The 19462-nt window shown below is 53.2% G+C and overlaps 1 non-coding gene across 1 annotated transcript; it reads right to left on the reverse strand.

Annotated features, from left to right (window-relative positions):
* Positions 1-18668: 18668 nt before the first annotated feature.
* TRNAN-GUU lies at positions 18669-18750 on the reverse strand. The gene has a single exon. It is a non-coding gene; the product is annotated as a tRNA-Asn (tRNA).
* Between the last annotated feature and the right edge of the window lie 712 nt (positions 18751-19462).

A 19462-nucleotide genomic window follows, 5' to 3' on the forward strand; every position in this document is an offset into this window, starting at 1 on the left:
CAGCTGAACCCACCCCAGCCAGGCATATCAAGCTGGGTCCCTGAAAAATCGCCCAGCCTGTCTGGCAGTGAACGCTGCGTGTTCCAGGCAGAGCTACGGTGTGTGCGTCTGCTCTGCTGACATGCTGCTTTGGTACAGAAAGCACCATGGCCACAGGGAGCAGAGACATGGACTCCTACAAAACACAATCCCACATACACCTCCAATGCCGCATCCTCCTGCCTCCCCACTGTCTGCCATCCCCTCCCCCACCTCCACATGGCCATTCTCAGCCTACTGCTAACACTTCCTCCCAGCCTTCAGCGCTACAAATAAATAAAGCATGGTGTTACAAAAGGTAGATTGTGCAGAGAAACCTGATCTGGACGTCAGTAAGGTTTTTGATACAGTTCCACATGGGAAACTATTCGTTAAATTGGAGACGATGGGGATTAATATGAGAACCGAAAGGTCAAAAAAGAATTGGTTAAAGGGGAGTCTACAAGGGGGTCATATTGAACGGTGAGTTGTCAGGCTGGAGGGAGTTACTAGTGCAGTTCCTCAGATCAGTCTTGGGACCAATCTTACTCAACACTTTTATTAGTGATCTTGGCACAAGAAGTGAGAGTGGGACACAGAGCCTGGAGGGATTGCCAATATGGAGGAGGACAGGAAAATCATACAAGAAAATCTGCATGTCCTTGAAAGCTGGAGTAATAGAAATGGGATGAAAATCAATAGTGCACAAATTCTAGTTCTTAGTCCCCAAGTGCATAATTTTGCAATAAGATGGGGATTTGTCAATTGGAAGTGACAGAGGAGGAGACTGGTTGATCACAGGATAATTATGAGCTGCCAATGTGATGCAGCCGTGAAATAGGTTAATGCAGTCCTAGGATACATCAGGTGAGGGATTTCCAGCAGACACATAGAATCATAGATTATTAGGGTTCGAAGGGACCTCAGTAGATCATCTAGTCCAATCCCCTGACAGATTTTTGCCCCAGATCCCTAAATGGCCCCCTCAAGGATTGAACTCACAACCCTGGGTTTAGCAGGCCAATGCTCAAACCACTGAGCTACACATGAAAGGGTTACTACTGTTATAAAAGGCACCGATGAGACCTCATCTGAAATACACCTCTACCTTTTGCCCTTAAAGTCTGTGAGTCTATAAGCTGTGCTTTGTGTTGCACAGACACTGATGGAGATCAGGGCCCCATCGTGCAGCACATGGCAGAGACCCTGACAGATCAGCAGCCCCATTCTGCTGGGCTCTGCACAGAGAGGGACAGTCCTTGCCCCAAAGAGATCACAATCCAAGCAGACAATGGGGAGGAGGAAAACACAGAGGGGCTGTGACTTCCCCAAGGTCACCAAGCAGGTCAGGGACAGAGCCAGGAACAGACCCTGTTAACGCCAGAGTCCCGTCACCCGCAGCTTGGAAAGGTCCCCAGACCCCACTGTATTAGGCTGCAGGAAGAGGTGGTTTGTCCATGGATGCACAGGCTGTCTTGGCAGGCAGCTCAGCTGCGGTCCCTGCACACAGCTGGGTGTGTGGGTCATGGGTCAGGAGAAGTCAGTGTCCAGCCTGTGGGGCTGTGCTCCTGGCTCATACCTCCAGCACTCACTGCTGCCCCTCCCTTCCCAGCTGCACTGTTCAGCCAGCCCCAGGACTCAGGGAGGCCACTGCTCCCCCTCCCCTATCCCCTGCAAGCCTTCAAACAGGGACATGGTGCACCAGTGCCAATCAGAGTGCACTAGTGTAAATTCTGTCTGTACTAAGGGTTTGCACCAGCGCCTAAAACACCAGGGTGGCAGAGACCTTCAGAAACAGCAGTACGGTGGCACTAGAACTGGGATCTATTTCTAGCTCGGTCACAGACAGCCTGGGTGACCTTGGCCACGTCAATGTTTCTCCTCACAACTTCAGTCTCTTTACCCAGCTGCCACTCACTGGGGTCTCCTCTCTCTCCAGAGCTGCTCACCACTACAGTCTGTGTGCGTGTCCCCAGAGCTGAGGCAGGTCAGCTCGGGAATAGTCTTACAAAGGGGCTGGGGAGTCTCTGTCCCTGGAAGTTTTTAGGAACAGGCAGGACAGAGATAATCTCTAGATACCGGATCCTGCCTCAGCAGGGGGAGCGGGACAGAGACATGGCAGCTGAAGGCACTAGGCTGCCCTACAATAGATACGTATGAAAACAAATCACACAGAATAAAACCCACCACAACAGAACGTCAGGCAATTCAGGGAAAACCAACCCCCCCCCCCCACACACACACACACACACGGGGGGGGGGGACAGGTGTCGATCAAGGATAAGAGCTGAGCGGTTCCCACCAGGGTCTGACCGAGGAGCGGGGGGAAAAGCGGCGCCGTTGGCCCCCAAGGCCCCGTCCCGCGGGGGGGACCCGGGCACAGGGTCGATCCGGGCGGTGGCTCGCGCGGTCCCGTTACCGAGGCGGGGCCCCGCGCGCGGCCCGGTCCGGCAGCAGCAGCGAAGGCGGGAGAACGGGGCGGGGTTGGGATGTTCTATATCCGTGTCTGAGAGTTGGGAGGAAAACGGGTCACAGACTCCGCCCCCGGCAGCGGGGAGACAAACCCCCAGCGCGGGGGGGAGGGGCGGCGCGAGGGGGCCCCGGGGGGGGATTTTACGGGACGCTCCAGCGCACGCGGGCAGTGACGGTTCCCCCCCCTCACACGGGCCGCGGGGAGCCCGGGGAGGGGGCGGCAGTGGGGAGGGGAGGGCGAAACACGGACACACACTCACCTCCCCGCTACGGAGGCCGCACCGGGACCCCCGCCCCGCCCCAGCTCCCGGCCCGGCCCCGGGCGGGGGGGGTCACGGGCCCAGGTGTCAGTTACCCGCGCCCCCCACGGCTCTTACCGGTTCCACCCCGCCCCCGGAGCCTCCCCCCCCAGCAGCCGGAAGTGACGCAACCCGCGGGGCACAGGGAAGGAGTCACGTGACGGGGCCGGTGTAACGCCAGAAACGGCCACCGCTCCGGATTCGCTGCTTGGGCTGCACTGAGCATGCGCAGCCGAACGGAGCATGCGCAGTAACCGCCGCTGTCGCCGCTGCCCGCTCTCTGCCCTCACCGCTCCCGGCGCTTCGCCAGCCCGCTCCGCGGGGGTGAAAAGCCCCGGGGCAAATCGCAGCGGGGCGGGGCTGCCAGGGGCTGAGCGGGGCAGAAATTCACTGGCCGGGGTGGAGCTGCTGCAGGGGCCGGCGGGGAAATGGGGAGCCGCTGCCAGACCCTGTGCGGGACAAACCCCGTTTGGGGCCTCGGGCCGAGCCCCGCTGCGCGCGCAGATCCGGGGCCGGGCGGGGGCACCGGCTGTCTCAGTTCTGCCGCGTGTCAGCCCGGGGCGGGTTCCGGGGCTCCAGGCACCGCCCCCGCCTGTCCGAGCCCCGACCCCGCAGCGCCGCTCGTTCTGTGCCAGCGCTGCGGGGCGGCCCCTGCTCCCGCCGGGAGCCCCAGTGCGGACACACCGGCCAGACCCCCCGCCCCCGGCTCTGCCTCCCGCCCGGGACTGTGGGAAAGTGTCTGTGTCCGTGTGAAACCCCCGCAGCCCCTTCCCTGGTGCAGCGCCGAGCTGCCAACTCCCAGCCCGCGTGTCCGCACCCCTGCCCCCATCCCCTGCCCCAGCTCAGAGCCTGCCCCCTCCTCAACCTCCCCATAGCCTGCACCCTCCCGCCCCACAACTCCTCCCAGAGCCCGTGTGTCCTCACCCCCCTGCACCCCATCCCCTGCCCCAGCTCAGAGCCTGCCCCCCTCCCTCAACCTCCCCATAGCCTGCACCCCCCCGCCCCCCAACTCCCCCCCCAGCCCGCGTGTCCGCACCTCCCCTGCACCCCCATCCCCTGCCCCAGCTCAGAGCCTGCCCCCCTCACTCAACCCCCCCATAGCCTGCAACCCCCGCCCCCAACTCCTCCCAGAGCCTGCGTGTCTGCACCCCTGCACCCCATCCCCTGCCCCAGCTCAGAGCCTGCACCCTCACTCAACCTCCCCATAGCCTGCACCCCGCCCCAACTCCCCCAAGCCCGCGTGTCTGCACCCCCGCACCCCATCCCCTGCCCCAGCTCAGAGCCTGCCCCTCACTCAACCTCCCCATAGCCTGCAACCTCCCACCCCCAACTCCTCCCGAGCCCGCGTGTCCGCACCCCCTCCACCCCATCCCCTGCCCCAGCTCCCACGCCCAGCGCTGCACCACCCAGAGACCCCACAAGCCCCTGCCCGGCCCCCTCCGATCCCCTACGCCCAGTGCCACACTGCCCAGAGACCCTCACAACCCCTGCCTGGCACCCCTATGCCCAGCACCGCACCACCCAGAGACCCCCGCCCACCCGCTGCCCGGCACCCCGCCAACTACCTATGCCCAGCGCCGCACCACCCAGAGACCCCACCAACCCCCTGCCACCACTGCACAGTGCCCCACACCGATCGCCCCCCCGGCACCGCCCCCCCACACACAGAGATCTCCACACCCCGCAGTGCCCAGCACCCCCCAAACCCACTAGAGACCTACTCTCCCACACCCCCAACCCCCAGCCACAGTAGCCGGCCCTGATGGGAGGTGACTGTGTCTGCCAGGCTGAGCTGGCAGCGCAGCCAGAGCTGGTCCTGGGGCAGGAGAACTCCGGCCCCTTGGGAGTGGTGGAAGCAGCCAGGCTGGAGCAGGAGCAGAGCCTACCCGGGCCAGGCTCCCTCAGGACCCAGCTGAGCCTCCCCCCTCCCCGACTGTCCTCTGTGAGTGGCTGAGACTGGCCCAGCCTCTGCACCAGTCCCAGGTGGCTCTTCCCCCGGGGAGGCAGGTGGGGCCCCACAGCTCCCAGGCAGTGGAGACAGCTCAGAGCTGGAGCAGTGCTGGGGAGCGGGGCAGATCCTTGAGACGTGACTCCCGAGATCCCACCCAGCCCACCCACACCCATTGGCCCCGTGGCCAGCAGCCCTGCTGAGTCCGCATGGTGGCCCCCAGCTGCTGGGTGATGAGCCCTCTACAGCAGTGGCATAGCCAGGTTCTAACATCAGGGGAGCAAACACGTAAAAAGAGGCACCACCCAACATATCCAATTACTAATTACATATGTTTAAATTTGTTATACATATTTATTTTCTACTTAAAATAAAAACCCAAGAATGATCCAGCCACAGAAGGATTTGCACAGCCGGCATTTTGCAGGAGAACTTTAGATTATACTTAGATATACTTTTGATTCTAGAAACTAAACGACAGAATACAGTAGCTTATAATTGTCACAGGTTTAAAAAAATACCAGCCATTTTTTCCACTTACTAATTTCATTTTAAAATCAGTGAAATGCAATTTATAATAGATCATAATACTAAAGTCACCAAAAAGGCATAACAAATACAAGTTTTATGAGAATTGGTGAGCAAAGATCTCATAGCTCTTCAGGGTTGGACAAAGCAGTAATTTCCCTTAAAGTAGCTTTATTCATGGGTTTTTAAAAAAACAAGACATCTCTACGACACAGGTTGGCAGTCTATCATTTTTGAAACACTGAGTACTGAAAGTTAGACTATTTAACCAATTTAAGCTGTACACACACACACACACACACACACACACACACACACACACCCACCCACACACCCACCCACCCACCCACCCTCTTCCTGCTTTCCTATCACCAGTTCTGTTACTACAGGAATGAAATCTAGACATCCTTTAAAAAGGACAGTTACCTGTTCTGTAACTGGTGATCTTTGAGATGTGTTGCTCCGGTCTAGTCCACAGTAGGTGTGCGTGCTTGCCACATGCACTGGTGCCGGAAATTTTTGGAGCACCGCTGCAACCCCTGGAGAGGTGCCTCTATAGCGCTATAAGGGGAGCTGCGCACTCCCCCCACCCTCAGTTCCTTCTTGCCAGACAACTCCGACAGAGGGGAAGGAGGCTGGGATGTGGACTAGACAAGAGCAACACATCTCGAAGGACACCAGTTACGGAACAGGTAACTGTCCTTTCTTCTTCGAGTGACTGCTCCTGTGTATTCCACAGTAGGTGACTCCAAGCTATATCTGATGGAGGTGGGTAGGAGTTTAAGGGTTATCAGGACAGAGTACCACCCTACCAAACCTGGCGTCATCCTGTGCTTGGGAGACAATCGCATAGTGCGAGGAAAAAGAGGACAGGTGACCACGTGGCAGCCCTACATATGTCCTGGATAGGGATGTGGGTGACATTGGCGGCCGATGAGGCTTGCGCTCTCATAGAATGCGTCTTCACTATAGGCGGTGGGGTAACCCCTGCCAAGTCGTAACACGTGCGTATGCACAAGGTGATCCAGCAGGAAATGCTTACCCTTGAGCCAATCAGGGTAGAGACTGAGGACAGGAGGCTGAGGGTTCTCACCAGAGAGCCCAAAGGATGGCCCAGGTCACTGGTGGGGATCACTGCCCGAGCTCTATTTCGGGCCCACATTTTTGGGTGGACCTCCCACAGTGGGAGCTGCAGAGCACTCCCCCGCAACACACACACCTCTCCTGCTGTTGGGAGGGGAACAGGAGAAAGGACAAAAGAAGCAAAAGACAAAGAGAAAGGAGGGAGGAATGGATGGAGGAAAAGATGAAACAAAAAGGACAAACCCCAATGTCCCCAGTGATTCTAAGGGACAGAATCCCATGTGCGCAATAAAATTCTGCCTCCTTAAGCTCGAGTTTTCCATGCCCAGAATTCAACTGTCACCAGATGGATCAGACTGAACAGGTTTCAAACCTCCAGGAGGCTCTTACCTTCTAAACAGGGACGGCTGTTTTCCAGTAAAATCACTACAAGGGAAGGAGAAAACTTGAAAGAGGTTCCTCCTGGCGCTCACGTCCGTGAACCGAATACTCCCTCAGTCCTCAAAGAGAGACCTGGAGAAGGAGACTTGCTGAAGCAAAGCCACAGGGGTCTCTGAGGTTTCCCTGGCCCCTCGCCCCGGTCCTGCCTGGCTGATGTCAGCATCTCTCTGTGAGGTCACCACCTCCCCACCACCTTGGACCAATAGGCTGAGGTCCTGCAAAAGGCCTTTGTGATGTCACTGCCACACCCCTCCCTTGCTGTGCTAATGTCCTGCCCCTGGCCAGGCACTTTGGAGGTTTGAGCTACTCCCTGGGGATCACCCCACTCCAGGAGCGTTCGTTCTAAGCAGCAAGCCGGCTAGACAGGGAAACATCAGATGCTGCTCCCAATGCTACACTCGGTTTTTCAGAAATGAGTCGACTTTATGGCCAGAAGAGACCATTAGAGCATCTAATCTGACCCCCTGCATATCACAGGCCTCCTGTATGACACAATAGTGAGTTTATTACGCAGGGTCCACCCCTCCCTCACTGTGAATAGTACATGAACCACCCTTGTAATGGAGCTGAGATTTCCCAAGAACTTCAAGCAAAATACAACAGTTTCATAAAACAGATTTATTAACTACAGAAAGATGGAGTTAAGGATTATAAGTGGTAGGCATAAAAGATCAAAGTAAATTACCATGGAAATTAAAGATAAATTCACAATCTAAACTTTACACCTTATTACACTAGGCCGTAGTTCGGTTATGCACACAGGAAGGCTTAATGCTTGAGCTGCAGTGCATGCTGGGCAGGCTTAAGGCCGGGGTCCCCATGGCAGGAGAGAAGATGACTCGGCCCCTGGAGGGGCAGACTGGGGCTTCCTGGATCCCGTTTGCTCACAGCCCGTGCCCTGCCCCCACTCCCAAGTCATTAATGGCTCCCCCAGGTCAGCCAGAATGGAGCAGCGGTTTTCACTCCACCAAGTCCACTTATGGCTTACAGGCAACTCCCAGACCCACCACAGCCCACCATTTCGGCCAGAAAGGAGCCCACTCAGCCTCGCCATTGCTGCTTTTCCGTCCCCCTAGAACCCCGCTTCTCCTGAGCTGCAAGGAGCCACCCCTGGGAAGCCAAGAGGCAGGCACAGGATTCTGCCTCCCAGCAGCCAACCGCACCTCCTCAGGCTTTGCAGAACGAATGGTGATGCTCTACTAACCCCACTTAGCCGCACTGAGGTGCTTAGCTTCTGCCCTGCCTTCCTCAGCTCGACTTTCCTCTTTTCCCCCATTCCTGCCTCACTTCCTCCTTTGGCAAGTCACGCAGAGGAGGCCAGCAGGAAGAGCTGGCCTCCACCGGCCAACCTCCAACAGCAGAGGAGGCCAAGCCACAAGCCTCCAAAAGGTGACACGCTGCACTCCTCTAGGTTCTCCAGCCTGACGCCAAGGTGCTTTCTCCACTGCTGTCAGCACCCTCTGTCATGTGGGGGTTGGAGTTATCCCAGGGACAGGCCAATAGGAGAAGAAGGAGGCCTTCCTGCACAGCAAGTGGATCTGGCAAAAGGAAGCCAGCATGTTTCTGCCAGGTTTTGAACCAGGAACCTTTTGCATGTTAAGCAAATGCGATAACCACTACACTACAGAAACTCCATCTGCTTAGCTCTTGCTCACCCTCACACAGACCGATGGACAAACCTGGAGAAAGTGGTGACAGCCCTTTGATGGGTCAGCTGGCAGAGCAGAGCACTGGAGCGGGCACTCAGGAAGTCGTCCTTACGTCGCCCTTGTGACTCCAGCTTGAGGGAGAGCTTCTTTTTCTTCCCCTTGCTGACAAAGAGCAAGAGAAGAATGAAAGGTCAGGTGGGCCAACTCGGTGCAGAAGCCCATGCTGCCTTTTCCTGCTGCATAGCCTGAAATGAGGGACTCGTGGCAGTTAAAGGAACTGCTGCACTTTCAGAAAACATCCCACCCGTGCACAAAGGGGGATAGAAGAGCCTGTTAGTCTAGCACGCTCCCAACTGAACTACTTCAGCAGCTGCTTGGTTTCTTTTTGGCCTCCTGCTTTTCTGTCTGGGATGTTGTTGTCAGCTGTGGCACAGAGAAAGGATGTCATTGCAAGCGGCCCATGAAGACAAGATTCACTTTTGCCTTCCTTGCTCGGCTTTACTTGCTTCCTCGCCCTATTCCTGCCTCAGTTCCTGGGTTACCTGAAGGTGACAGGGGGCCAGCAGTACCAGCAGGAAGTTGGGCAGCTAGACCTTGGTGGCAAAAGTTCTGCCGCCACTTGCCACCCCACTCTCTTCTCCCAGCGTCACACATTGGCCACCAGGGACTTGGGGCCCAGCAGCGCAACGGAAGGCAGTGGACAGAGCCACCCTCGCCTTGAAGCTCCAGCTCATTAAACCACATCTTCAGTCGCTGATGGCCAATGAGAGACCGACATCGCTTGCTGTTACAGAACAAATGAACATAGAATCTCAGTGTGACATTCTATACCTTTGGGGGAGCGGCTGTAACCCCCATAATCCTCATTTTCATATCATTGAGATCTTACATATAGAGCATGACTTGTAAGGTATCAGGGAAAGGATATGATCTGCTGAAAGTCATTTCTCTACCCATAGATGTATACCATGCATGCATATGAAGTTATGAGAATTGTGCACTGTGGTTGTCACTGTGCTGCAAGGTTGGGGAGTCAGCCAAATATTAGATCCCCAGTGGCAACAGCAAGGAAAGTAACCAACACCCGGACAGGGTGTCAAACAACCCATCGACAGCCATTGTCCAGCAAGGGAGCTACAATGCAATGACTCACCTGCATGAGGACACCCCAGGGGAATTGCTCAGACTTGCTTGGAGAGACGCAGTGATGCTCACCTGACTCTGAAGGGGGAAGGGGGGGCAAAGCCATGAGGGAAGAAAGGACATGATAAAAGGAGAGACATTCGCCAGGCTTTATCTCTCTCTGCCACCTACATCTACAGACACCCCCACACCAAGCAACTGAAGCGCTGATGAAAGGGGAGAGCCTGGCTGAAAAGCCACCAGCCAGCCTGTGGTGAGAAGCATCTGAGTTTGTAAGGGTACTGAAAGGGTTAAGATCAGCTTAGAATTAAAAGCAATGAGGAGTCCGGTGGCACCTTAAGGACTAACAGATTTATTTGGGCATAAGCGTTCGTGGGTAAAAAGCCCACTTCTTCAGATGCATGGAGTGAAAATTGCAGATAGAGGCATAAATATAGATTGGAACATGAAGTGACGGGAGTTACTGTACAAGGGGAGAACCAGTGTTGAAGGCTAATTCAGTCAGGGTGGATGTGGTCCTCTCCCCATAATTGATGGGGAGGTGTCAATACCAAGAGAAGGAAAATTGCTTTTGTCGTGAGCCAGCTACTCCCAGTCCTTATTGAAGCTGAAATTAATGGTGTTAAGTTTGCAAATCAATTGTAACTCTGCAATTTCTCTTTGAAGTCTGTTTTTGAAGGTTTTTTGAATGGCTACTTTGAATTGTTGGGTGTAAATGTGCTATTAACTATACAAGTCCCATATGGTCTCGTGATCTGGATTCCTGGTTTTCATCCACGTGGCCTGGGTTCAATTCCCAGTGTGGGAACAATGCAGAGCTTTTGCTCAGAGGGGAGGCAGGAAATGAAAGGAATGGGAAGGGATCCTGCCAGCAGGGGAGTTGGACAGTGTTGGAAGGGGACCCCAGAAGTGGGGGTGGGGCAGTGGTCTGGGGAGATGAGGAAGGATCCCAGCGCTGGGGGAAGTTGACATTCTGGAGAGCACAGGCCTGGCACGGGGGGTGGGAAGAGTGAGTGTGTCCCTCTATACTCACCACCAGCAGACTAGGCAGGCTTGGAAGAATTATGTATTTGTTGGTAAATGTCAATTTCTGTGTAAACACACAACCCAATGGCAAAATCTTTCCATCGATAATAATCAAAACTAACAGATGGGCAAAGTAAGAAACGTGTTGCTTGAGAACTTATCCTATTCTAATCCTCTAGGATTCCCTTTTGCCTTAGGCACCACCACGTGGGCATTTCATATCCCTCCTCATTTTCACACAGACACACAATTTCCTTTGCACAGATCCATGAACAGCAAAACCTCCCTGTGTCTCTTGTCTGAGCCAGGGCATTCGATTCCACTGAAACCTTCTCTCCCACAATGGCAATGGTCAGACAGAGGGAATGTGTCCACCTTCCCCCTGGCAGTGAGATATTCACTCTCCTCTTCATGCTGCTGTTGTTATTCCATGAGTCATCAAGGATGGAATAAAAAGCTGAGCTTACTCCAGAGTGAGGAAAGAAAGGAGCCACCAACGCCCTCAAAAATCTCAGTGCCCAGAGAAAACCTGCCTCTGTTATTGGACTCCCAGATGTGCTGGCGATACAACGGGAAAAGGGACTGTCTGAATTGCCAAGGCAGGGAATGAACAATCTACAGCAACATCATTAACCACAAATACACTCTAATCATGCTCCAGCCAGTAGGGAAATGGGCAGGAATTCTTGCTATTCAGCCATGGCCACACGTACAGAGCTGCACAGCAGTGAGTGTGCTGGGAAAGCTGGTCTGAGCAAACAATTGAAATGACCCTTCAGTGAGGACAGAACCAGAGTGTAGAAAGGCCCCTGTGTTAAGTGGTTGTAGCTGAGGCCTTAGGGAGCTGAGCTAGAAAATCATGGGTGTCTTTCTGTGAAGGTTTGATCCTTGCCAGCTAGGCAAGGCTGGTGTGTGGTGTCTCCATGGCTGTACTGTCAGGATCTGATCACAACAGTGCCATAGGGAGCCAAGCCTAGACATATTCAGAGGCTAAGGCCAGGTCAATATTTCAAACAGTGAGTCTATGATGCTGCAGCTCAGTAATGGAGATGCTCTGTGCCAGCGTTTCTCAAACGTCCTTTCACTGCAACCTCCTTCTGCCAAAATAACTTAATATGTAGCCCTGGAAAGAAGGACCAAGCCCCCCCATGGGGGGGGGTGCCAAAGACTGAGCCCCAGTGGGAGGAGGGCAAAACCAAAGCCTGAGGGATTCAGCCCTGGGTGGTGGGGCTCAAACTTTTGGCTTCAGCCCCAGGACCCAACAAGTCTAATACCAGCCCTGGTGACCCCATTAAAACAGGGTCATGACCCACTTTGCGGTCCTGACCCATAGCTTGAGAACCACTGCTCCATGCTGAGGGGGGAGAGTTTTCCTGTTGGTGTAGTCAATCCACTTCCCCAGGAGGTGGCAGCTCTGTCATGGGGAGAAGCTATATCAGTGGGGGTGCAAGCTGTGGTGTTTACCACATTTAAGAAGTTTAATCAAACCCCATTTTTAAAACCACCTGTGGTCTGCGAATGGCAAAGGAGCTCGATGAAGCAGGGTCTGTCCTTCAAAGTCCTGGAGATCATGATTCCATACACCTGTTGTAATGGGGGTGTAGCTCAGGGGTCGAGTGTTTGATTGCAGATCAAGTGGTCCTTTGTTTAAACCCAGGTGCCCTCTTAAAAAAAGAAAAACATTTTCATTTCCGTTCTCCATTATGTTCAGGAGCTCCACCATACGAGGATGCTTGAAATGAATGTGAACACTCAACATTTTGCTGTCCAAATGCATAAAAACCTAGCAAACCTGTCCATCAGCTGAAATCAGTTCAATCCTCTAAGTGTCTAGTTTATGTTTTCATCAATTAAACAAAGGTATCATTCCCTGAAGCAGAGCACAAGTTTGAAATACAGGCAGCATAGAGCTAATATTCATAATGTCAACTACAAAAAAACGATACACGTCTAGAGATCGCATCATTATAATCAGCCAATCAGAACCTCTCCATAGACCCCTTACACGACCACTTCTCTGTAATATTGGCTGCAAATATAGAACAGTGGTCGCAACGGTGAGCTATACAGTTACAGATTATGTCAATAACGTCACAGGAGGTGACACGGCATCAGTGAGACTGATACTGGAATACTGCCTCCAGTTTTGGTGTCCTCGTTTGAAAAAGATGTTGTGAAATTGGAGCTGGGGCAGCAAAGAGCCACCTAATGTTCTGAGGACTGGAAAAAATACCTTCTAGTGAGCTATTGAAAGAGCTCAACCTGATTAGCTTATCAAAAGAAGATTGAAAGGTGACTTCACTGAAGTGTTGAAGTGCCTTAATGGAGAGATAAGATTGGGTATTAAAGGGCTCTTGAATCGAGCAGAGAAAGGCCTAACAAGAGCCAATGGCTGGAAGGTGAAAAGAGACAAATTCATATTACAACTAAGGCACAAAAATTCAACAGCGAGGATGATTCACCACAGGAACAAGCTACCAAGGAAAGTGGTGGATTCTCCATCTCCTGATGTCATTTCATGAAGACTAGATGCCTTTCTGGAATGTGTTTGCCTCAAAAGTAGCTCTTGTGTCCTACAGGAGGCCTGTGATATGCAGGGGGTCAGATTAGATGCTCTAATGGTCTCTTCTGGCCATAAAGTCAACTAATTTCTGAAAAACTGAGTGTAGCATTGGGAGCAGCGTCTGATGTTTCCCTGTCTAGCCGGCTTGCTGCCTAGAACGAACGCTCCTTGAGTGGGGTGATCCAAAGGGAGCAGCTCATACCTGCAAAGTGCCTGGCCAGGGGCAGGACATTAGCCCAGCAAGGGAGGGGTGCGGCAGTGACATCACAAAGGCCTTTGGCAGGACCTCAGCCTATTGGTCCAAGGTGGTGGGGAGGTGGTGACCTCACAGAGAGATGCTGACATCAGCCAGGCAGGACAGGGGCGAGGGGCCAGGGAAACCTCAGAGACCCCTGTGGCTTTGCTGCAGCAAGTCTCCTTCTCCAGGTCTCTCTTTGAGGACTGAGGGAGTATTCGGGTTCATGGACGTGAGCGCCAGGAGGAACCTCTTTCGAGTTTTCTCCTTCCCTTTCAGTGATTTTACTAGAAAACAGCCGTCCCTGTTTAGAAGGTAAGAGCCTCCTGGAGGTTTGAAACCTGTTCAGTCTGATCCATGTGGTGACAGTTGAATTCTAGGCATGGAAAACATGAGCTTAAGGAGGCAGAATTTTATTCTGCACCTGGGATTTTGTCCCTTAGAATCACTGGGGACATTGGGGTTTGTCCTTTTTGTTTCACCTTTTGTCCTTTCTCCTATTCCCCTCTCAACACTGGGAGAGGGGTGTGTGTGTGTGTGTGTTGCGGGAGAGTGCTCAAAATGTGGGGCTGAAGTAGTGCTCGGGCAGTGATCTCCACCAGTGACCTGGGCCATCCTTTGGGCTCTCTGGTGAGAACCCTCAGCCTCCCGTCCTCAGTCTCTACCCTGATTGGCTCAGCAGGGGGTTATTGACAGGGAGGAGACTCAGGTCCTTGTTGTTCTCTTTTAAGACCAAGTAAATAAGTCAGAACCAGTTCTATGTTTTATGAATTTTGCTGCTTCTGGGCCCAAGCCGCCTACTCCTTGGGCACATTTGTTCCCCATTCACAGTGCCACCCCCTCTCCATTCACAGCAAGCTGCAGCATGAGGTTTCAGCTACCATACTCCCTCCCCCTTCCTTTCCTCTTGATAGCAGCCAAGGGAATGCTGGGAAATTTGGTTCTTTCCCTGCTCCAGGGCTGGCTCTAGGCAGGGAGCTAACCAAGGAACTACAGCTCCCAGGGCTCCCTGTTGGTTCTCAGCTCCCAGGCTGGATCCCTGCCGGCTGCCGCCCCTGCAAATGGGCTGCTCCAGGCACCTACTTACTTTACTGGTGCCTAGAGCCACCCCCACCCTGTGCCCCTGCCCGGAGCCTGCATCCAGCACCCAAACTCCATTCTAGAGCCTGCACCTGACTCCATCCCAGAGCGCAACCTCTCAACCATCCTATACCCCAATCCCCTGCCCCAGTCCAGGGCCTGCACCCCAGACCTCCTTCCCCCACTCAAAATAACTTGCAGAGCCTAAGGCAAGTGTGGGGAAGAGTTCGGGGGGGGGGGGCGGCCTCTGAGTGGTCTGGGCACCACCAAAACTTCTACAAACCTGCTGCCACTGATACTTGGGGGCGGGGTGAGGAGGCGAGCGGCGAGTCGGTGGATGGATGGGGGGCGCCATTTTCAGTATTTTAATGTTTGGTACTGCAGTGATTGACTGCTGTGTGCAGTAATATAGTGACCCCTGGGGGGTCCATACTCGGGGGGGGGGTGAGGAGGTCAGCTGCGAGTCGGCGGATGGAGAGGGGCAAATCTCCCAGATTCAAAATCTGGGACAGTGTCTGTTGGTCCTTTTTGCTGCTTTTCTCTGGGCTGGGGGTTGTCCCAGTGCTGCACAGAGGGGGTTCCCACAGGAAGGTGCTTGCTCCTAACCCCCGAGGCCGTCAGTGTGTCGGCTCTTCTCTAGCCAGCCCACTTGCAAAGTCTGATCAGCCTTGGTCGGGCTCCCAGCCCCTCTCCAAGGGTTGCAGCTGTCTGGAGGTGCTGCCTTCCTCAGTCCCACCTCATTCACTCCACAGGGCAACTGATTACCAAGTGGGGGGCAAGATCTTATTCTACTTCTAGCAAAAAGACATTTTTCTATTACCTTAATTACACTACCTTAGGGGCCCCCTATAACATATTACCAAGGTTCAATACAAAGTCATAGACAAGTTATACAAAAATGCATAATGCAGAGATTTACCTACAACTGCATTGAGTGACTGCTGGGTGCAGTAATATGGTGACCCCTGGGTCTTTGAATGAGGCTTTATCCTGGGGGGCAGGCGAGTCGGAGGCGAGCGGGTGGGCAAGTGGCGGGTGGGCACAGAGGTGAGCAGTGAGCCAGCAGGGGCTCTAGGGGCGGGCATGGGGTTTCTGGCCGGGAGGGAGGAGGTGAAAGGAGGCAAGTGGTGGGTGGGGACTGACTAGCAGGAGATGCAGCAGGCCAGCGGGGAGCTAGGGGTTGAAGAGGGTGTGATGATGGGGTCGAGCGGGAGGGGCAGGTCCTATTTTACTGCTGTGATCTGTTCACCCTATGGGTGCCATTTCTTCCCTCTCCCCCAACCTTCCCAATTTTTCCAGAGTCTCCTTCCCATGGGTCCAGATGATGACGATGTCATCAATGTAGCGTAGGTTGATTATAATCAAAGAGGCTGATAAAGGAGGTGCTGTTGTCATCATGAACAGGTCTGACTACCAAAAGGAGGCTGCCAGACAACTCTCCAATACCAAATTTTACAGGCTACTTCCTCAGATCCCACTGAGGAATACACTAAGAAACTGCACCATCTACTCAGGACACTCCCTACACTAACACCGGAACAAATCAACATACCCTTAGAACCCCGACCAGGGTTATTCTATCTACTACCCAAGATCCACAAACCCGGAAATCTTGGACGCCCCATCATCTCTGGCATTGGCACGCTCACTGAAGGACTGTCTGGATATGTGGACTCTCTACTCAGACCCTATGTTACCAGCACTCCCAGCTATCTCCGTGACACCACTGATTTCCTGAGGAAACTACAATGCATTGGTGACCTTCCAGAAAACACCATCCTAGCCACCATGGATGTAGAGGCTCTCTACACAAACATCCCACACACTGATGGAATACAAGCTGTCAGGAACAGTATCCCTGATGATGCCACAGCACAACTGGTTGCTGAGCTCTGTGCCTTTATCATCACACACAACTATTTCAAATTTAATGACAATATATATCTCCAGATCAGTGGCACCGCTATGGGCACCCTCATGGCCCCACAATATGCCAATATTTTTATGGCCGACCTGGAACAACGCTTCCTCAGCTCCCGTCCACTCACGCCCCTTCTCTACCTACGCTACATTGATGACATCTTCATCATCTGGACCCATGGGAAGGAGACTCTGGAAAAATTCCACCATGATTTCAACAGCTTCCACTCCTCCATCAACCTCAGCCTGGACCTATCTACACGGGAGGTCCACTTCCTAGACACCACGGTGCAAATAAGTGGTGGTCACATTAACACCACCCTATACCGAAAACCTACCGACCGCTATGCCTACCTTCATGCCTCCAGCTTCCATCCCAGGCACACCACAAGATCCATTGTCTACAGCCAAGCACTGAGGTACAACCGTATCTGCTCTAACCCCGCAGACAGAGACCAACACTTAGAAAATCTCCACCAAGCATTCTCAAGACTACAGTACCCACATGAGGAAATAAGGAAACAGATCAACAGAGCCAGATGTGTACCCAGAAGCCTCCTACTGCAAGACAAGCCCAAGAAAGAAACCAACAGGACTCCACTGGCCATCACATACAGTCCCCAGCTCAAACCCCTCCAACGCATCATCAGGGATCTACAACCCATCCTGGACAATGATCCCACACTTTCACAGGCCTTGGGTGGCAGGCCAGTCCTCGCCCACAGACAACCTGTCAACCTGAAGCATATTCTCACCAGCAACTGCACACCGCACCATAGTAACTCTAGCTCAGGAACCAACCCATGCAACAAACCTCGATGCCAACTCTGCCCACATATCTACACCAGCAACACCATCACAGGACCTAACCAGATCAGCCACACCATCACTGGTTCATTCACCTGCACGTCCACCAATGTAATATATGCCATCATATGCCAGCAATGCCCCTCTGCTATGTACATCGGCCAAACTGGACAGTCTCTAAGGAAAAGGATAAATGGACACAAATCAGACATTAGGAATGGCAATATACAAAACCCTGTAGGAGAACACTTCAACCTCCCTGGCCACACAATAGCAGATTTTAAGGTGGCCATCCTACAGCAAAAACTTTAGGACCAGACTCCAAAGAGAAAGTGCTGAGCTCCAGTTCATCTGCAAATTTAACACCATCAGTTTAGGACTAAACAAAGACTGTGAATGGCTTGCCAATTACAGAACCAGTTTCTCCTCCCTTGGTTTTCACACCTCAGCTGCTGGAACAGGGCCCCATCCTCCTGATTGATCTAACCTCGTTATCTCTAGCTTGCTTCTTGCTTGCTTATATATACACACCTGCCCCTGGAAATTTCCACTGCTTGCATCCGAAGAAGTGGGTATTCACCCACGAAAGCTCATGCTGCAAAACATCTGTTAGTCTATAAGGTGCCACAGGATTCTTTGCTGCTTCTACAGAACCAGACTAACACGGCTACCCTCTGATACTTGAGATGAGGTTGGGAAATGCCCACCACCAGCCTTTCAGGTGTGACAATGGAGGAGCCAGACTCGCTGCTGGCCCATTAAAGGGATCCACACTCCTAAGGACTATCCCAGGAACCGTGTACAATGCAGACTTCTCTGAGACAGCACAGAGACAATGGACACTGCTTGACTCACATCCTAGCAAAGGGACTTCCTAGCAAGTTGGAAGAAACTATGAAAGGGGGGGTAGAGACATCATGAGTTAGCCTCTCTCCCCCACAACTCAACAACTGGCAATACACCTGGATGACAAAACTGATTCAGAAGTCAGAAGAGAATAATAATAGTACATTCAAACCAAAGTCCCCAAACAGACTAGTAGTGGTTTTTCAGCAGAAAATTTTCAGTTTGGGGAATTTTGTTTTCTCAGTCAGACTTTGCCAAGGGAAGCAGAGAGAAAATGGTTGAGTTGTCTCCTTCAGAACAGCTTGGCCTAGACACTAGCTCTGGTTCACTGTTGTGGCCTTGTTCAGGTTGGGGGTATTTTAATAATTTGGGGAGGTCCCAGGGTGTTTGTGGGAGATTATGAGGCTGTTCCCCTTTGAGATAAAAACTAAGAAATGCAGGACTAGAGAATTTTTTTAGAAATATGGGATTTAGACATTTTATTTGAAGCGGGGGCGGGAGCTGAGATGCTCAGAAGGTTTTTGTTTGCAAGAAGCAACATTGTTTGATCTGTCCTTGTACCAAGGGGGGAGATGGTTGTCTATAAAGGAGGGTGAAGACTAAATACAACCAACGAGGATGGGATTTGAACCCATGGATGCAGAGCACAATGGATTAACAGTCCATCACCTTAACCACTCAGCCACCTTATCTGAACTATCAAAAAGTGGACAGGAGGAGAAATCTAAGGCCAGCAGAGATAGGGCCACTAAGGAGTTTTTAAATACTAAGCGTAAGCAAGGGCTGAATGAGCTCCCACGTCACATCTAGTGAGGAGCTGGGGGAAGACTTCAGGAACAGGCCATGTTTGCACAGACACCCCTACTCTGCCTAGCTATGCAGCATGATGGGGCCGCTTCCCCAAAATGACCAGTTTGGGATGGTGGTGGGTTACAAATCACTTTAGCATTGAGTGCAATGAAATGTTATTCTCCTTCCTGTACAAGCGAAGGGCAGCAGAACGTACCTAGGCCGTCCTGACGGAGGGGTGGGTGGGTGGGTGAGGAATCGCTCTCATTGGACTGCAGAGAAGTGATTGAGGACGTCACCCTAACCCAGTGGTCCCCAAACATTTCACACTGCGCCCCCGTATCCATGGCTGTGGCCCCTTGGACGCCGCGGTCGAGAACGGGGGCGGGGTGGGGGGCGGGGGCTGGCGGGGGGGTGGGGTGCGCACCGGGGTACGGGGGTCGAGGCCGGGCTGGGAGCCAGGGGCCCAGGCTCAGGGTGGGGCTGGGGAAGAGCTGGGGCAGAGTGGGGCTGAGTGGGGCTCCCTCCATGGGGGCTGGCTCAGGCCCTGAGGTGCCCCCATCAATCTTCCTCTGTGTCCCCCTAGGAGTCACGCCCACATTTTGGGGACCACTG

This window comes from Mauremys reevesii, linkage group 14 (genome assembly GCF_016161935.1).
Source record: "Mauremys reevesii isolate NIE-2019 linkage group 14, ASM1616193v1, whole genome shotgun sequence".
NCBI lineage: Eukaryota > Metazoa > Chordata > Testudines > Geoemydidae > Mauremys > Mauremys reevesii.